The sequence below is a fragment of the Lissotriton vulgaris genome, chromosome 1_1 (assembly GCF_964263255.1).
Source record: "Lissotriton vulgaris chromosome 1_1, aLisVul1.2, whole genome shotgun sequence".
Taxonomy (NCBI): Eukaryota; Metazoa; Chordata; class Amphibia; order Caudata; family Salamandridae; genus Lissotriton; species Lissotriton vulgaris.
Window position 1 is genome coordinate 884,485,422 of NC_141685.1, and position 19,397 is coordinate 884,504,818.

The 19,397-nt window shown below is 46.9% G+C and overlaps 1 protein-coding gene across 9 annotated transcripts in view; it reads right to left on the reverse strand.

Moving 5' to 3' along the window:
* The window catches only part of RBFOX2 (RNA binding fox-1 homolog 2), a 617,871-nt gene that overhangs the window by 586,917 nt on the left and 11,557 nt on the right, over nucleotides 1-19,397 (reverse strand). The gene's annotated exons all lie outside the window — the stretch shown is intronic.

Consider the following 19,397-nt stretch of genomic DNA (forward strand, 5'->3'; position numbering starts at 1 on the left):
GGGTGGCCTATGTGCATGAAAAGCAATGGATTGATCCCCAGGGCCGGTACATTTTCATTAGAGGTCAGTTGGGCACCGAACAGGTGGTTTTTGGCAGCGTGTACGCCCCCCCCCCTTTACAGTGGGCCTTGTCTGAGCGGCTGTTCGCGCTTTGGGATGAGATTCCGGAGGCCCTGACCATAGTGGGAGGCGATTGGAACGAGGTTATGGATGTGGGCCTGGATCGTCTGAGGCGGGTGCCTGTTGTGTTGGATCCCCCCCCTGCTGCTGCTCCCACCAAATTATGTGCGACTGCAAGTGGCCTGGGCTGGGTCGATGTGTGGCGACACTTTCATCCTGCTGTGCGTGAGTTCACGTATGTGTCGGCGGTGCATGGGTCCTTTTCGAGACTAGACTATTTGTTTGTGCCGGGTGCCTGTCTGAGCCGAGTCAGAGATGCGGTGATCCTCCCCAGAGGCCTATCGGATCATTCCCCTGTTCTGGCCACCGTGACCCTCCCCGCCGCGAGACAGCCGCTTCGGTGGCGGATGTCATCTTGGCAGCTGCAGCGGCCTGAGTATGTGCATCACCTACGTGAGGCGATTGATCATTTCTGGCGCGAGAATTTAGTTGGGGATGTGGATGCAATGGTGGTGTGGGAGGCGCTGAAACCCACGATACGGGGCATTGACATTGCTTGGTGCGTGGCTGCTCGGCGGAAACATCGAGAGGCCATTGCGACCGCCGCGGCCCGTGTGGAGGGGCTGGAGCAGCGGGGCCGGCTCGGGGGTGATGAAGGCATAGTGAGGCAGCTCTTGCAGGCCCAACAGTTGTACGCCTCCGTCCTTTACGAGGAAGCCCGACAGGCGTGGCTCGCCACGCGTAGCAGGGTCTATCAATGGGGCGACAAGTCCTGTACTATGTTGCATAGGCTGTGCCAGGCGACCTTCCAGCCCCTGGTGTTGCCGGGTCTGACGGCAGATGACGGCTCGGTTGTAACCGACCCGGATGTGCTGGCGACTAGCTTTGCCCGTTATTACGAGGCACTGTACGCTCCCCGGGATCACTTGGAGGCGGGCGGGATATCAGCATATCTTGACGACCTGCTGCCACAGGCCGTCCCTGATGAGACCAGGACCGCATTGGACGCCCCACTTACGGCTGAGGAGCTCGGAGAAGCCCTAGGTCAACTGAATACCGGTAAGGCGCCAGGCCCGAGTGGCTACCCAAGCGAGTTCTACAAAAAGTTTCAAGTCCAGTTGGGGCCCCACTACCGCCGCGCCCTGGAGGCGGCACGGGCCCAGGGGGAGCTGCCACCAGATTGGCGTCATGCTGAAATAGTGGTATTTCTGAAGCCGGGCAGGGCGCCGGACAGGCATGACTCTTACAGGCCGATTTCCCTTCTTAACATAGAGGCAAAGGTCCTGGCTAAGGCGTTGGCAAACCGTCTTTTACCTCACATTGCTGGCCTGGTCCACCCCGACCAGGCTGGTTTCATGTCTCGCAGGGCCACCCGGCACAATATTCGACGAGCGCAGGCAGCGGTGGATGCCATGGGCGCTAGAAGTGAACAAGCGGCACTCCTCCTGGCGGACATGGACCGAGCCTTTGATTCGGTGAGCTGGGCATATCTGTTCGCACTGTTGGCCCGCCTCAACCTGGGGCCGGTCTTCTTGTCGTACATTCGTCTCCTTTACACTAACGTGACGGCCTCGGTCCGAGTGGCCGGTGCTACCTCTGGGCGCTTCCGTATAGGTCGCGGTACTCGGCAGGGTTGCCCGCTGTCCCCATACCTGTTCGCCCTCGCCATGGAGCCCCTGGCGTCGCGGATACGAGCAGATGCCCGGTTGCGCGGTTTCGTCTGGAGTGAGGATCTTGTAGATAGAATTGCACTGTACGCGGATGACGTCCTCCTCTTCCTCACGGATCTGCGGCAATCGGGTCCTGGAGATCATGCGGGAGTTTGGCGGGGTCTCGGGTCTTCATCTCAACCTGAATAAATCAACCCTGTGGGTGCTGGGTGGTGGGGTGGTTGCCGACCCCTGGGCTGCGGAGTTGCGAGTGGCATCGGATGGCCTCAAATATCTGGGCGTCTTCCTTTCAGAGTCGAGGGCCGTGGCCTGGGCGCGTGGAGTCTTGCCGGTGTGGGAACGGGTCCAGGCTGATGTTAAGACATGGTCCAGAATGCCACTCACTATTTTTGGTAGATCGGCCATCTTCAAGAAGGTGGCGCTTCCGCGGCTCCTGTACCAACTCCAGAATTTCCCGCACCCCATTGGCCTGGAGTGGTTCCGGCAGGTCAATTCGGTGTTGGGCCGCTTCCTGTGGAGTGGCGGTGCGGCCAGGGTGGCTTTGAGGACGTGCTTTCTGTCCACATATTGTGGTGGCTTGGCCACCCCGGACCTCCTTTCCTACTACCAAGCTTCCCAACTGCTTGTCCTTAATGAATGGTGGTATGGTGATAGGAGGGATCCGGCTTATGCCCTGGAACGGTTGCTCATGGGTGACCGCACGCTCCACACCATTCTTTATTCCGCTCGCCTACGCCGTGGGTTGCCATCGGTCACCGGAGTGGTCTTTGCGGTGTGGAGGCAGTCACTGCGTCGCATGGGATGGTGGGGCAAACTGACAGCTGAGACGCCGCTTTGGCATAATGGTCTGCTCCCGGAGCTGGCGGCCCTGACCGGGTTTGAGGGTTGGGAGGCCATCGGGATTGCACAACTGGGCCAGGTCGTATCCGGCACCACCCTCAAATCCTTCGAGGAGCTTCGTACAGAGTTCCAGATGCCTCAGTCCCAGTTCTTCCGCTACCTCCAATTGCGGCATGCCCTCGCCCCGAGCGTCGCGGGTCTCGACTCCCTGCCGGAATTTAGCCCAGTCGAGGCCAAAGTGTTTATGGGGGACCTGGGGGACAAGAAAGTCTCTAGGATCTACCAGACGCTTGTTATTCACTGCTCCTCCACCCTACACTCCCTTCGGGAGGCATGGGAGGTAGACGTGGGCCCCCTGGATGAGGACGATTGGAGGGAGGCGCTGGAATCCCCACGTGGAGCCGCCATTGCAGTCCGGCTCCGGCTAATCCAATTCAAATATTTGCATCGTGCTTATTACACGCGTGAACGATTGTGGAAGGCTGGGTTGATTGCATCCTCGGAATGTCTGCGCTGTGGGGCGGTGCCCGGCTCCCTGGTACACACGGTGTGGTCGTGTGGCCGACTGACTGGGTTCTGGAGGGGTGTGTGGAGTTGCCTGGCAGAGGTTCTGGGCTGGGACCTTCCCCGTACTCACCGGCTGGGCCTTTTACATATTATGGAAGGGATTGGAGGCAATGTTTATAAGCGCCATTTGTTGCTCTTGGGGTTGGTGGTGGCTAAGCGGGACCTGGCTCGGGCGTGGAAGTTAGTGAGGGCTCCCCCCCTGTCTGCATGGAAGGCTGGGCTGGATTATTTTATGGGTCTGGAGAGGCCGATCTTTGAAGCGAGGGGATGCCCGCGCAAACACTACAAAATCTGGAAGCGTTGGGCCGACTACCGTGGTCTGTCCTTGGACCCCCCGGCGGAGCTGGAGGAAGACATTTGATCGCAGAGACAATCTTGGCCTGAAGACGCAAAGCCCTGGTGGCATTACACCCGCCTGTTTTTATTTTCTTCTTTTTTGTTCTCTATGTTGCTTTCTATACACGTGTGGTAGGGGGGGTTGGGGGGGGGGGTGTTTGGAGCGGGAGGGGGGTAGTGTTGCGGGTTAGGGTAGGGTGCGGGGGAATTTCTATACTGAGCCTATTCTGAGTCTGCTCTATCACTTGCTGTCTATGTAATTACTATATTGATATTGTGGTGGTGTTTTTGGTGTATGGAGATGCCACATTCGTGATGCTCATTTGCTCAATAAAATTGGTTGTGAAAAAAAAAAAAACAGGCTGATTTGGAAAAAGACATTTGCCGACTTTCCCAATTATATGTTTCAAAACCAACCCTTCAAAACCGTAAATTGTTAGAGCAGGCACGCATGTCTCTTAATAGTCTTTTTACTTCTAAGGCTGAATATGCCTTACAAAAGATGAAAGGGTGCCACTATGAGCAGGGTGAAAAAGCTGGCCGCCTGCTGGCTGCGCAACTACGCCAGAGGGAGGCTGCTATGGCAATTCCCGCTATTAAATCAAGTTCTGGTGATATGCTTACTCGACCGCAAGAAATAGTTTATGAATTTGCTTCATTTTACAGACAGATCTCTCTATTCACCAAGCACTCACATAGACACTTCAGAGATGTCAAATTTTTGGGATACGGTAAATCTTCCACGACTCTCTGATGATGGTAGAGCTCTACTTGATGGAGCTATTACGAAGGAGGAAATTTCCTCAGCTATTGCTGCCTTACCGTACCATAAAGCACCAGGCGAGGATGGTTTCCCCCCTGAATTTTTCAAGTGGACTGGTAGGGTATGGTTGATACTCTACATGCAGCATTTGCAGAAGCCACGGAGGAATCTCTCTTGGTTCTATTTCCAACAAGGCCATCATAGCTGTTTTACCAAAACCTGGTAAAGATCCTTTGCTGTGTGGTAGTTACCTCCCCATATCCCTTTTAAACTCGGATGTTAAGATTCTTGGAAGTTTCCTCGCATCTCGTCTTCGTAAGGTTTTACCTTCTTTAATCCACAATTCACAGGTAGGCTTTGTTCCTGGTCGTTCATCTCGAAATCATTTACGTACTCTCTCTCATGCTTTATGGTCGGCTAAAAATCTCGCTAACGATGCCCTACTCCTTTCTTTGGATGCCGAAAAAGCATTCGACCGTATTGAGTGGGAGTATCTTTTTACCATAATGCAGCGATTAGGTTTAGGCGACCAATTTGTAGCTAAAGTGCGTCTGTTATATGATAGTCCTTCAGCTCAAGTTAACTGCGGCGGTTTTCTTTCTACTCCATTTCCAATCAGATGGGGTACTAGTCAAGGTTGTCCTCTTTCCCCTCTTCTTTTTCTTTTGGCAATGGAACCTTTGGCTGCTGCAATACGTCAATCACCCGCAGTGGTTGGAGTTCCTCTTCCAATTGGTCATTCAAAAATGTATTTATATGCGGATGATATTCTTCTCACACTTACTGATCTTCCCCGCTCTCCCTGCTTTCCTTCGTATCATAAATAATTTCTCTTTTTTTTCCGGTTATAAGATTAACTGGGATAAGAGTGAAGCATTGTCCATGTCCATTGGTACTACAAAAGCTGCAATTTCTGGTTTTCCATTTCACTGTCAATCTTCCCGCCTTAAATATTTAGGAGTATTGATTAACAGAGGACTGGATAACAGTTATGGACAATTTAACACAGTTGATTGCACAAATGCAAAGAGATTTCGATAAATGTAAAGTCCTCGGCTTATCTCTTTGGGGGCGGGTTCAGCGGTTAAGATGGTCACCCTACCGCGATTTCTTTATGTTCTAGGTATGCTCCCTCCAAACATTCCCGACTATTCTTCGGTCCATTGACTCCAAATGGAAACTTTTTATCTGGGGTACGGCCAAACCGCGTCTTACAGTGGCCAAATTAAAATCTCACCAATTATACGGCGGCTTGGGTCTTCCCTCTATTGAGCATTACTCACTCGCCCTCCATCTTTCACAAATTTCATTCTTTTTGCCCAAGTCTAAAGACATACCTCAATGGGTCCCACGTCACTTATTATCTTCTAGTCTTGGCTTGTCCCTTTTATATGGTAAGGGTTCCAGTTCTTCCGACCCCAAAAATCCTATCTTATCTGCTATGTATAAATCTTGGCAAAGAAGTCATCGTTTACTTAAATCTAATCCGCAGCTTCATGTCAAAGCTCCTTTATGGTCCAACTCGGCTATTCGTTTTCATGGTCGCATGTTATCATGGCCTCTGTGGCAGGAGGCCGGTGTTCACTCTTTGGAACAACTGTTCCATGACAACAACTTTAAATCTTTCTCTCAAATCAGTGACGAATTCCAATTACCATCCACTCACTCCCGTCAATATACTCAACTTCAACAAGCCATCACAAAACATTTAGGTTCTCCACCTGAATTGTTGGCCGCGTCTCCCATTTTGTCTTATTTACATTTATGGGGAAATTTTAAAGGTGTGACTTCTGGTCTTTATAAAACTTTCCTGCATCCTCTTTTCTCAACCTCTCTCGAAAGCTCATCAATAAAATGGTAATCTCGCTTATCAGTTACATATTCCATTGCTCAATGGGATCAAATTCTGGAAGGTTTACATAAAGGTGTCCGAGAGGCTCGTCTCAAATTTTGCATTTTCAAAATTATCCATGAATGGCACTGGTCTCCATCTAAACTACATCATGCTAAATTGATAACACACACTTTGTGCTGGAGATGTTCTGCTTCTGGTTGTGATATTACACACATTATTTGTGAATGTCCCCATACTAGATCATTTTGGCTTTTTATAAGAAAGACTTTGGCATCTACTATGTCATTACCATTACCCTTTACTTCTGCAAATATTATCTTACATGATTTTCGAGGTCTCCAGACATTATCTAAACCACAGACTCGTCTTCTTCATACTGCTTTGGCTACGGCCAAAATTTGTACATTACGTCATTGGAAGTCCTCTTTATCTCCTTCTCAGGAAGAGTGGCTGGTGGCTTTGGTACAAACAGTCTCTTATGAACGTGTAATTTATAACTTGCAAGATCAGGCTTCTGTTTTTCTTCAAACATGGTCTACATTCCTAGAAGCCACGGTGGATAGTGACTCTGTCTCCACCCCTTCCTCTCCAACGTCTGTTATCCCTCCTTAATTATTTTTTATTTCGTATTTGTGTACTCTTCCTGAGGTTTTTTCTGCTCCTTAATCCTTTCTGTGTGTCTCGGCCACATCTCCTTTTCTCCTTTCCCTTGTTACTCTGGGATTCTTTGTTCCTTTTCTTTTTTCCTTTCATTCTTTCGCTTTCTTCTTTTCTACTATTTTTTTTGCTTTATAACTTACAGAATATTTGCTATTTTTTGCCTCTCCACATCCATTATATCCTATGTATAATTATATTATTTTCATACCTGTATTAGGACTCATTTATCAATATCTTATTTTATTATCTATCTACATATGTACCTATTTCTGTATTTTCATCTAAAACTTTTTAATAAAAAATTCATTAACATGCACATGATCTTTTAAAGACCTGTGAAGTCACGACGGGGGGGGGGTTAAGCCCTTTGAATCCAATGGGTTTTGCGCGCCTGATATCAATCAATACTGTGAAGTATCAGCTGAGCCCAGCCCGCCTGAGGTGAGCAGTCAACTACAGGCTGAGGCTCACGCTGTAAATCCATTATCACATGTAAATATACAATATGTAAATATACAACAATAATCACACAGACCTGAGTGAGGCAAACTGGCCGGTACAGAGTCTTGCAGCATGCTGGCACACACCAGGGTGTGACATTCGGGTCAACTTAATGTGCTGCAGCCTCTGGGATAGCTCTGGTCACCAAGTGAATGAATGTTCGCAGAAGAGGCTGGCACTGTGGCACCAATTAAACTGGCGGACTGGGAACATGCAGCGGTTTGGGCACTCAGCTGCAACAAAATATAGAAACATAACTGCCGCCAAACTACCTGCCCACAGGCTGTCAGTAATTGAACACAAGAAGTGGGTGATTATCGGCTACATGACACCATGCCACGTGAATGCTGCCGGCCCGAAGACGTCTCAGCAACAGTATCATGCGTGGTAATGACTGAACAGTGTGAATTATGCTGCCAACGCAGCTCAGTCCCAGGATAGCGCGACCCATAGTCCTCGGTGAGTCTGCAGGCCAGTGACAGAAGTCTGTCCTGGGCGGCCGATGCTACTAGATCGGTCACTGGCTCTATGACCTGAGGCTTGGCAATAATTATATTCCACATGGCAATTTTTGACGGCAGTTCTGCGAGCGCGATGAGTGCGGCGCTGGCGTCCGTTCACCAATAAACAGCCCCTTGCGGCTTCGTCCCTTCCAAAACAAACTCCCTGCCTTCCGCAGCAGGACGTGACGTTACCCCTGCGGCGCAACGTATGGCTTAATCTGACTGGGCCATGGCTGTGACGTTGGTAGCCTTTGCGCAGTGCTGAAGTCATGCTGGCTGAGAACTCTGCGGCAGACATCATTAGGATTACACATTGTAGCAGCCTTTGTTCAGCTACACTACGAGCACCAAGCTGACAGGAGCAGTGCGTGCAGGCCACAGGCGGCGCTCTGCCAGCTACCACACTCCATGATATTACCGTTTTAGGTAACGCTTCCCTGGCACTCAGACACTACGCAAATGCGTGACAATGCATTTCAATGCGGTGATGCATTTCAGTGTGGTGATCCGCGTGAGCGTCACGCCTGATGCGTGATACTGGGCAGGACTGCTGCAAACTATGGCAATTCGGCACACAGCTTCACATGATGCTCATCAAAGACGCAACATGCTACAAGATGTGACCTCCGGAATGCACACAATACTCCAAGAGAGGCCTGCGGAATATGAAAATACGCTAAATGTAAACCCCATAAAGAGATGAGGCATCCAGAACGTAACTCAATCTGTACAGTATCTAGAAATGATTATTCCAGATGAGGCTTGCAGAAAAGAATAATGAAGTGAGGGAGGAGGTGTAACCAGAGTCTTCTGTTGATCTCGCCATTTTTCCACAGAGGGCGTACATGAGTGTATGTAAGAGGTTATGCACGCCTGCCAAACCTCCCAGTTTCTAGCATGAATTAAATAAATGAAGTGAAACACGCATTGATGTTTTTTCACATGTGCACCACATGATCTCCACTAATGCATCTTGATAATATATCATCTATGTGTCTCCATTTACAGGTACCACATCAGTTGATCAGATACCATACACTGATCAGGCGAGTATAATACTCACATCGCATGCTGCTGTGGCAGGAGATTCAAAGGTCGTTACCGGGGTAGTGAAAGCATATGGAACCCATCCTGACGAATTTCCTGGACCTTTTTTAGCCATGGAGTAGGGCAGAAACATGTTGACGTAACGAGGGTGATAGGACCATTATATTCTCCATTGTCACTTTATACTGTGCCCAGCCTCCCTGCTAATAAAGGGATACCTGGGTGTGGGTGAGATATTTTCATGTATTTTTTTATTATACTTATCTTTCTCTGGTCATCATACATAATATTCAAAGAGCTCCATGGAACACTGTCAAGCCCATCCTGGCTTTTAGGGGCCAGGATGAACCGGATGATGATGATGCATGCCACTACTAGGGTGGATGAGGGTAATACATTAAAATAAAATGTAAAAAGACTCCTTTTCCTTGTTCGCAAAGGTGGTGTGCATCTGTGAGGTGCACACTAGTTTTGTTTAGGCAGAGGAATACCCTCATTTGTTTTGTAGTCACATTCCGGAAGAACGTATCCCTGTATCTAAAAAAAAAAAAAGATGAAAATAAGTTACTTACCTGTAACTACAGTTATCCAGTATTGGTACCTTTCATAGATTCACATGCCTGAATCATTCCCCGTCGCAGGAGTCCCACTGTAACAATAAATACAAAAGCATTGCCTTAGTAAGAAACTAGTAGGCTGACAAGACAATAGGCCCAACGCTTAGTAGCCTATCTACCTCATTATATGAAAATAGTTCCAACCAATCAGATGCCAGCACCCTCTACAACCTTCCCAGCAGAGGCAGCTCTCCACAGATTTTCCTTAGCACAAGTGAGAAGTATGTATTCCCATTAGAGAACTGTCCTGCCGGGAAGGAGGGTGGGTGCATGTGAATCTATGAAAGATACCAATACTGGATAACTGTAGTTACAGGTAAAGTAACTTATTTTCTTATCCAGTATTGGGGTATCTTGCATACATTCACATGCCTGAATCAGAATAGCAAGCAGTAAGCCTAATAATGTCGTTTGCGGAAGGTAGGAGACAAAGCGTAAATCTACATATCCCCCATACATCCGGAAGGTGATAGAGCACTAGAATATGTAAACACATGCCCATGCAAAACCTTCTGAATGAAATAGTTATAGCCATTTAACATACTGTATATTAAAAACAATATTTGTATATATGTATTTATTGGTTTTTATCAACACCATCGCTGCTACAGCAATTCCCCCCCTGTGCTGATGATTTCTGAATCCCATTGTTCATGACGAGCTCAGCTCGTCATGAGCACACAAGCAGTGTACTGCATGACGAGCTCAGCTCGTCATGAGCATGGAAGGGGTTAAGCGCCTATCACCCGTAGGTCTCATAGCGCTAGCTGAAAGCCAAATCAGAACGAGTGTTTTTAGAAAAGCCATGTTTTTAGGGCTTTAGGAAATGTCTTGTGATTTGTTTCAAGACGGAGCTGCAGAGGTAGAGTATTCCATATCTCCGGCGCTGTTCTAGAGAAGAACCTGCTGCCGTTTTTTACCGTACGGACCTTGGGAACGGTCAGAAGGTGTTTGCTGGCCGAACAAAGCATTCTTACTGGTTGGTATTTACTCAGTTTTTTTGCCAGATAGGTTGGGCCATTATTGTTGACAGTTTTATGTACTAGGTAGCATATCTTAAATGTGATCCTCTTTTTAATAGGGAGCCAATGAAGCGTCTTTAGGCTGGGAGCCGATGGGAAGTGTGGAGGAAGATTTAACACTAGCCTAGCTGCGGTGTTCTGCAGTACTTGGAGCTTAGATAGTAGTTTTTCATTTATGGATGCAAACAATGCATTACCATAGTCCAGGCGGTTTATGATTAAACCCTGAACCAGGGGGTAAGCGAGAGTGCAGTGGAATCCATTAAAAAAAAATTCCTGAGGGCTCGCATTATACCATAGCAGGTACGAGTCACAGTATTTACATGATCGGCCATTGAAAGTTTGTTGTCCATTATGACTCCTAGGTTGCGGACAGCTGACTTTGGTAAGGGGCACAACCCTAATGAGGGTGGCCACCAGTTGGAGGACCAGATGTTTTGAGCATTTCCAAAGAGCAGGATTTCTGTCTTGTTTGCATAGAGCAGGGGATGAGTTGTGGACATCTAATCATTTATGTTTATCATACACTGTATAAAGTTGTACTGTGTATTGAAATGGTCAGGACCCAGAGTAATCAGTAGCTGTGTGTCGTCGACGTACGATACTATCGAACCCATGTGCTCTAATTATTTTTGATAAGGGTGACATATAAAGGTTAAAAGGGTGGGACTCAAAATTGATCCCTGGGGGACGCCCTGGTTGATAATCTGACTTTTGGAAGAAAATCCATCCATTTCCACCTTAAAAGATCGGTCCGAGAGATAACTTTCAAACCACTATAAAGCGTAGCCCTCAACACCACATTCTCTAAGACGGTCCAGAAGAATAGTATGAGATATGTTGTCGAAGGCCGCCGATAGATCTAAAAGGATTAGAATTGCGGATTGTCTAGCATCCAGGGAGAGCCTGGTGTTATCTGCAATCTCCACTAGGGCCGTCTCCGTGCTGTGATGAGATCGAAAGTCTGATTGTGAGGGGTCGAGAATTTTAATGTTTTCTAAATGATTTGATAATTGCTTATTGATACTCGACTATTACTTTCCCAAACAGGGGGAGCAATGAAATAGGCCTGTAGTTTGATAATTGTTTGGGATCAGCAGATGTTTTTTTTCATGCTTGGCCCAACTACGGCTTCCTTCCAATGAGAAGGGACTCAGGACTGCATTAGTGATAAATTTAGGATTTTGGTGAGATTAGGGATAAGACTTTTTTCAATTTTGGATAGGATTTGTGGGGACGCTGGATCTGCTGGTGAACCGGATTGCATCTTTCTAATTATTGTCGCGTGTACTCCTCTGTTATTTCCTCAACATTTTTTAAGTGGCTAATAGGGCTGAGAAGGGGTGCTACCGATGTATCCTGTTGCAGAGTGTTGTTTGTAGAGGGAAAAGCTTTATGGATGTCATTGATTTTAGTGATGAAGAAATCTGAGAGTGAGTCAACCCATTCCTGGGAGGCGGTTTGGGATGGTAAACTAGACGGGGGATTCGTGAAATCCTTCACGATCTTATATAGTTCTTTATGGGAGTTTGCTGCTTGGTTATTGCGGTTTCCCAAGTACGTTCTTTTAGTTTCTGCTATACTGTCCATGTAATGGTGATGTAAGGTTTTATAGTGTTGTCTATCCATATTATCTTTTGTCTGTCTCCATTTGCGTTCTGCCTTCCTTACGATGAGTTTCTCCCTTTTTAAATCAGAAGTGTACCAAGGTGATAGTTTCTTCGGGCATTTAGTTATTTTCTTTGGGGCAATAATAGCCAGAGATGTGCTGATTGCCAGGTCAAAGTTTTTAGCAGCCTGGTTAACATTTGTTGTTTCAAAGAGGTCCAGCGGGGTGTGATTGGCCTCGAAGGACTCCGGGTTTATCTTATTCCAGGATCTGCTTAGTTTAAGTTCTTTTATAGAGTGGGATTGTATTAATAATTCATTTAGATAAAACTTTATAACATGGTGGTCGGACCATAGAATAGGACTAGGTTGTTCTACTGTAACATTTATAGAGTTTGCGAATATTAGGTCCAGGGTGTGGCCTGCGACGTGCGTAGGTCCAGACACTATCTGTTTTAAACCCAGGGTTTCGAGACTGTTGATAAGGTCATGTGTGTGAGAATTTTTATTGAGCTCGGCGTGAAAGTTAAAGTCGCCCAGTAGCAGAAAATTATCTGCCGCTAGGACGTGAGGTGCTATAATCTTCGTAAGATTACTAGGGAAAAGGGTTTTGTTTCCTGGTGGCCTATAAAGAAGGGCGCCTTTCCACGTTCCCTTTATTGCGTTCTCCATTGAGAAAATACAGATTTCACCCCAGATAGCTTGTACTGCCTCTATCATATGGATATTGGTAGGGCTTCTGGAAGCAATGGCTATGCCGCCGCCTTTCTTTTTTATTCTGTCCAATCTAAATATTTGATAATCAGGTGGGAGTGCGATCGAGAGGTCGAGTTGTGACTGTTCGTGCAGCCGTGTCTCTGTGATAAAGAAGAGGTCGGGTTTTTCAATATCTAAGAGAGACCGAATCTCAATTGCATGTTTTGCGAGAGAACGTGGGTTACAGTAAAAGCCCATCAGTTTTTTACATTCTGGTTTTACAACCAGACACATTACAGTAAATATGATCATACTTAAAACATCATAAACACAATATGAGAGACATTTAAAAGTCGAACCTTAATGAAGGAGATGTTGAAGAACAGCTTGTCCCACTGCTGCATCGAACTGTGAATGTGTGGACATTCTTCCATATCGCAGCACAACAAATATTCTCCAATGTGACCCCAGCAAATAAGGCTGTAGAAGCAGACAGTTCTGGTGGAATGTGCTTTGACCTTTCTGTGCAAAGGTTTGTTGGCTTTATCACGGCAAAATTGTATGACAGAAGACAGCCATCTGGCTAAAGTTGCTTTTGTCACGGCTTGTCCTAATGTGGCTTGACCATAAGCAACCAACAACTGATTAGATAGTCTGATATCCTTAGACGTTTGAAGGTAGAACTTTAAGCAACGTTTTACGTCAAGAGAGTGCAAAGCCTTTTCCGCAGGTGTAACTGGATCCGGGAAGAAGGTTTTCAGCTTTACACGTTGGTTTAGATGGAATTGAGACAGTACTTTAGGAATTAATTTTGGATTTGTTCGTAACGTGACGTAATCTTTAGTGAAATGCAGAAAAGCTTCCGAAATTGTGAAAGCCTGGATTTCACTAACCCTCCGGGCCGAAGTGAGAGCGAATAAAAGTGCTACCTTCCAGGTTAAGAACTTGAGCTCGGCCTTGTGAATTGGCTTAAATGGCCTCCTCATTAATTGAGATAAAACTGTATTGAGATCCCATCCCGGAGGTGGAGGTCGAATTGGAGGAAAAGCTTGAAAAAGCCCTTTAAAAAATTGTTTGATAAGTGACGAAGAACATAGTGATGGTCTGTTAGGACTCTTTCTGAATCTAGAAATCGCAGCGAGATGGACTTTGATAGATGAGAATACTAGTCCTGCTTTAGCTAAGGATAGTAAGTACGGAAGTATATCCTCTGGTGGAGCCTGGAGTGGATGAACATTATTTGTTTCACACCAATGACAAAACACGCTTCCATTTAAAGCAATATGTCTTGATAGTGGTTTGAGCACAGGCTTTAGATAGAATATCTCTACAGTCCTGAGAAATTTTGAGATCCTTAAATTCTATCAAGTCAGGAGCCAGGAGTGCAAGTGAAGCGACTGTGGATCCGGGTGTAGAATCTGACCTCTCTCTCTCGTCAGCATTGTGACTGTTGGATTTAGACGAACAGGACGCTGTTGTGACAACAGGAATTACTCTTGGAACCAATACTGCCTCGGCCAGCGAGGAGAAATTAGGATGAGACTGCAATGTTCCCTCTTCATTTTTTGCAGAACCTTCAGTATCAATGCTATCGGGGGGGAAAAGCGTACACATAAATCCCTGACCATCGCATGGACAGGGCATTCCCTCTTGATCCCCGCTGAGAAAATCTGCTGGCGAAATAAAGGCATTTGCTGTTCTGTTGTGTTGCAAACAGATCTAGGGCTGGCGTGCCCCACATCCGGAAGATCCTCTTCACCTGCTCTTGCTCCAACTCCCACTCGTGACATCCTGCGAGAGATCTGCTCTGATGGTCGGCCAAAGAATTCTGAATTCCCTTGACATGCTCTGCGGGTTATGCCATGTTTCATAACCCACTCCCACATCTCTTTAGCTTCCTGCGATAGGGAGAGAGACCTTGTTTCCCCCTGCTTGTTGACCTAATACATGCTGGTGGTATTGTCTGTACGCACCAGCACTGAAGAGTTTACGATTCTCTGGAGGAATGCCTGTAGAGAAAGAAAGATGGCTCGTAGTTCGAGACTGTTGATGTGCTTCTGCCGATATTGTTGAGACCATCGTCCTAGAATTCGAAGGTCTTGGAGATGTCCTCCCCAACCTTCCATGGATGCATCCGTGGTCAGGACAAACTCTGGGGAAGTATTCAGGAATGTGAGACCCAGAGATTGGTTGCTTCTTTTTGACCACCAGTGAAGAACATGTATAATTTGTGAGGTCACCTTTATGGAATCGTCGAATGACCCTCTGGCCCGTTGCCATTGCCGGTGCAGCTTTTCCTGCAGAGGTCTCATCCTGAACCTCGCAAGCGGGACTAAGCTGATCGCCGAAGAGCACATCCCCAGAAGAGAAGCAAATGTTCGGACAGAAACTGACTTTCTTCTTGAAATTACCTTTGCCAGGCTTTGTAACTTGTTCTGACAATCCTCTGACAAGAACGCCTTGCACGGTTTGGTGTCTAGTGTTGCTCCCAGAAAAGTTAGAACTTGGAGAGGTTGCAACTGTGACTTGTTTGCATTGAGCGAGAGTCCCAGATTTGAGAATAGAGTAAGGCAACTTTGACAGTCTGTCTCGTAGCCTGCTTTTATGGTCCTTTGATCAGCCAATCGTCGAGGTATGGGAAGACTTGAATACCCCGAGACCTCAGAGTGGCAGAGACTGGAGCTAGGCCCTTTGTGAATATTCTCAGTGCCGATTTCAGTCCGAACAGGAGCACCTTGAATTGAAAGTGGACGCCAGCCACTGTGAACCTTAGGTATTTGCGATGTTTGGGATGTATAGGGATATGGAAGTAATCGTCTTCCATGTCTAGCGAAGCCATAAAGTCCCCCTCGTTGAGACATCTCAACACATCTGCCAGCGTCACCATTCGAAAACTCTGCTTCTTCAGAAACTTGTTGAGTTTGCGCAAGTCGAGAATCGGGCGCCAATCCCCTGATTTTTCCTTATGGAGAAAGAAACGTGAGTAGAATCCTTTCCCTTTTTGCGAGATTGGAACTTTTTCGATCGCATTCTTGCGGAACATGTTTAAAGCTTCTCTGAACAGTAAGGGAAGACGAGGGGGAGGGGGACCCTTGGGCAGGATCGTAGGTGGCTCCCTTAAGAACCCTGGAGTGTGACCTCCTTGAACAAGGTCGAGGACCCACTGATCTGATGTGATGTGCTGCCACTGTTGGAAAAAGGCTGAGATCTTTGCGCCCACAGGGAGGGGAGAAGATTTGACTGGCGTCCGGCAAAGCTCATTGTCTTTTATTTGAGTCACGCCCTTGATTATTTGCCCGTCATCATCCGCCCTGACGAGAGAAATTGCTCGAAGATGACTGCCAGTAAGAGGACTGGTAATAAGGCTGCTTATATTGAGATTGGTATTGCCTGTTTTGTCGATTGTGGTAATTTCCTCTAGAGGAAAAACCACGACCTCTTGATCCTCTGAAAGATCCTCTTTTATACTGTAGGGTACTCAGCGATTTAGCCGTGTCCGTATCGGTCTTGATGGTCAGCAAAGCATCATCTATATGTTTACCAAATAGTGACTCACCATCGCAAGCCATGTCCAGTATTTTAGTCTGTACCTCAGGTCTAAAAGAGGTTGCTTTGAGCCATCCCTGGCGTCTGAGAACAGCAGCCCCCGCTAGCTGAAGAAAATTAGTATTAGAAATGTCTAAGACGCAGTCAATTTCTGATGCCGCCCGTTCCCCTCCAAGCACTATTCTCCGTGCTTCCTGCTGGCGATCTTCAGGTATAAGTTCTAAGAATTCAGATAACTCTGACCACATCTGGCGGTCATAACATGCTAAGATTGCCAGAATGTTTGTTGCCTTGATGGATGAAGCAGCATTGATGGAAACAATTTTGCCTATCAAATCCAATCATCTACCCTCTTTATCTGGTGAGGTTGAGATTGGGGTGGATGGATTCTTTGACCTCTGCTGTGCAGCCTGCGAAATTACAGAGTCCGGACACGGGTGTCCCACAAGGCAAGATGGAGTGTCTGGTGGTGCTAGATATTTCTTTTCAATTCGAGGAAGGACCGCGGGTATAAAGGCAGGCGTCTTCATTATCTTAAGACCTTCCTTCCAAATAAAATCTATGATTGGTATTGCTCTGGTGATTTTTCTATAACCTCCTTTAAAGTCGTGAGGAAAACAATCAGATTGTTCAATAGTTACCGGAAGTTCGAACCTTGCTGCACCCCGTTGCATAATGTTATGAAAGCCGCCAATATCCTCAGGTGGTGAATCAGAGGGTTGCGGCATAGGAGGCGAAGGAATGGGGATTATATATTCATCCCAAGGATCCCCAGGTACATTATCATTAACTAATTCACATTCCACTCTTTCATCCTCATCTGATGATGATGTATCCTGACCCCCCTGCGGTATAGCTTCTACAGGGTGTCTCGGAGAAGTAGGATCTTCTATTGGTGGCGTATTTATTTATTTATTATTACAATCTTCGTCGACGGGGCTCTTCGGCGACGGGGCCGCCGTCGACGGGCTCTTTGTTTAGATGAAGGAGTGACAGAAGAGGATTCCTTAGACCCAGAAGACTTCTTTGTAGTAGAAATTTTTGAAGACACAATAGGAGAGGTTATAGCTCTTGTAGAGACCGTAGATGAAGTAAGAGGAAAGAGAAACTGTACGAGAAGACACCAGAGAAATAGTCTTGATCTGGGCTTTACTCACTGTTTTTGTAGCTGAAGATTTGGAAGACTCTGAAGGCAGAGATAAAGGTGATCCAGAAGGAGGAGAAGACTACCTCCTTGTGTGATCTGAAGCTCTAAGAGAGGATTTGTGATGTTTCCTCCCCTCAGGAGAAGAGCTATCCTTGGATCTGGCTCTTTTGCTGGAAGTAGAGGCTCTGTCCTCCTTATCTGTAGAAGATGATTTGAGCCATAAAAGAACCCTTGCCTCCCTGTCCCTGATGGTTTTGGCAGGGAATGTTCTACAAATCCTACAATCCTTAACAACATGGTTAGGATGTGGACAGTAGATGCAGTCTTTATGCTGATCATCTACATGGACCCTCTTTTTATCACAGGTCCTGCAAGCTTTGAAGAGCTTTCTTTTCAGACATCCTGAAGAGAAAAAGAAGAAAAACTGAGTAGGCACTCAGGGAGACTCCCTTCCACACGACGGTGCGGTGAAAATCTGAGGAGAGCTGCCTCTGCTGGGAAGCTTCTAGAGGGTGCTGGCATCTGATTGGTTGGAACTATTCTTCAGTTCTTTTCACATAATGAGGTAGATAGGCTACTAAGCTTTGGGCCTATTGTCTTGTCAGCCTACTACAGTTTCTTACTAAGGCACTGCTATTGTATTTATTGTTACCGTGGGACTCCCGCGACAGGGAATGATTCAGGCATGTGAATCTATAAAATATACCCCAATAATGGATAACTCCCCTCTCTCCAGGTAGGCAGGTCCCTGTCACAGGACCACTCATACCACTGTTTGAAGATATGTTCCCTGCTACCACCACTTCTGCTCCATCAGCCACAGGCGGTCTTACATTGCCACTGGAACCATCAAGTACACACAGGCTTGTTCAAGCTGCAACCAGCCCTTCGGTCACACACAGGCTAGGCTGGTCAAAGATGCTGTGTGCTTTTTCATGACAGGTATGCCCCACCCATGACAGCCTGGAAAATGGCTCATGCTGTCACCAGACACGCTTCCGCTCACAGGGTGGTACATTCTACCACTTGTCAAATGCAGGCCGATCTCCACTGCTGCCAGCCAATCAGACAGACCCAAGCTGTTGCAAGAAAGCTGCTCCATTCTATAGCTAGTCATTCCACCACAACAAAGCTTAGCGATCCACCATAAAGACTGGCCCACGCTCCCACTAGCCCTTCAGCCACACTTACAAGCTGTCCCAAAGTACCACCAGAAACACTGGCCACAAGCCCTTCTGCTGCACAGGTGCAACCAATTCTGCCACCAGCAATCCTGTACCCACCTGCAGAAAACAAGCTGGCTCCTGAAGCCTCCAGCCACCCCCACTCACACAGCCTTATCACAAGCCATCTTGGGATAAATACACTGTTACTAGGTATGCTGCCTCAGGTCGGCTTTGAGTCACTTGCCACTGAGGCTGCACCAAGGAGTTACCACTATCTCGCATCACACAGGGAACAAGTTTAATGTTGCAACGGGAGGAACACACTGGGCGTCAAAAGACATATACAGTGAATAACTTCGAAATGCAGGGAGAGACAGACAAAAAAAAAATCACATAATGTGAATTGCTTCTATATTTAAACAGGCTAGGGCTCTGTTCTTATAATGGAAAATATTGCCGGTGCGGAAGGGGACAGGAGTGGCCTGTGGAGAGATGTTGCACTATGTAAATTATTCCAACAAAAAAAGTTAGACTGTGGCAGAAGAGAGATGGTGCTAGGAGACGAATGCTCTTCTAACACTAATTACCCCGTTATTGCATCTTTGTCTAGCAAAAGGAAATCCCATCAGCAAAACAGTTGTTATCCCTACTAATCCGCTCGAGATCAGATAAAGAACCTCATGATAGGACTCCCATAGAATGAAGGCAACAGGCCATGCAGGGAGAACAGGAA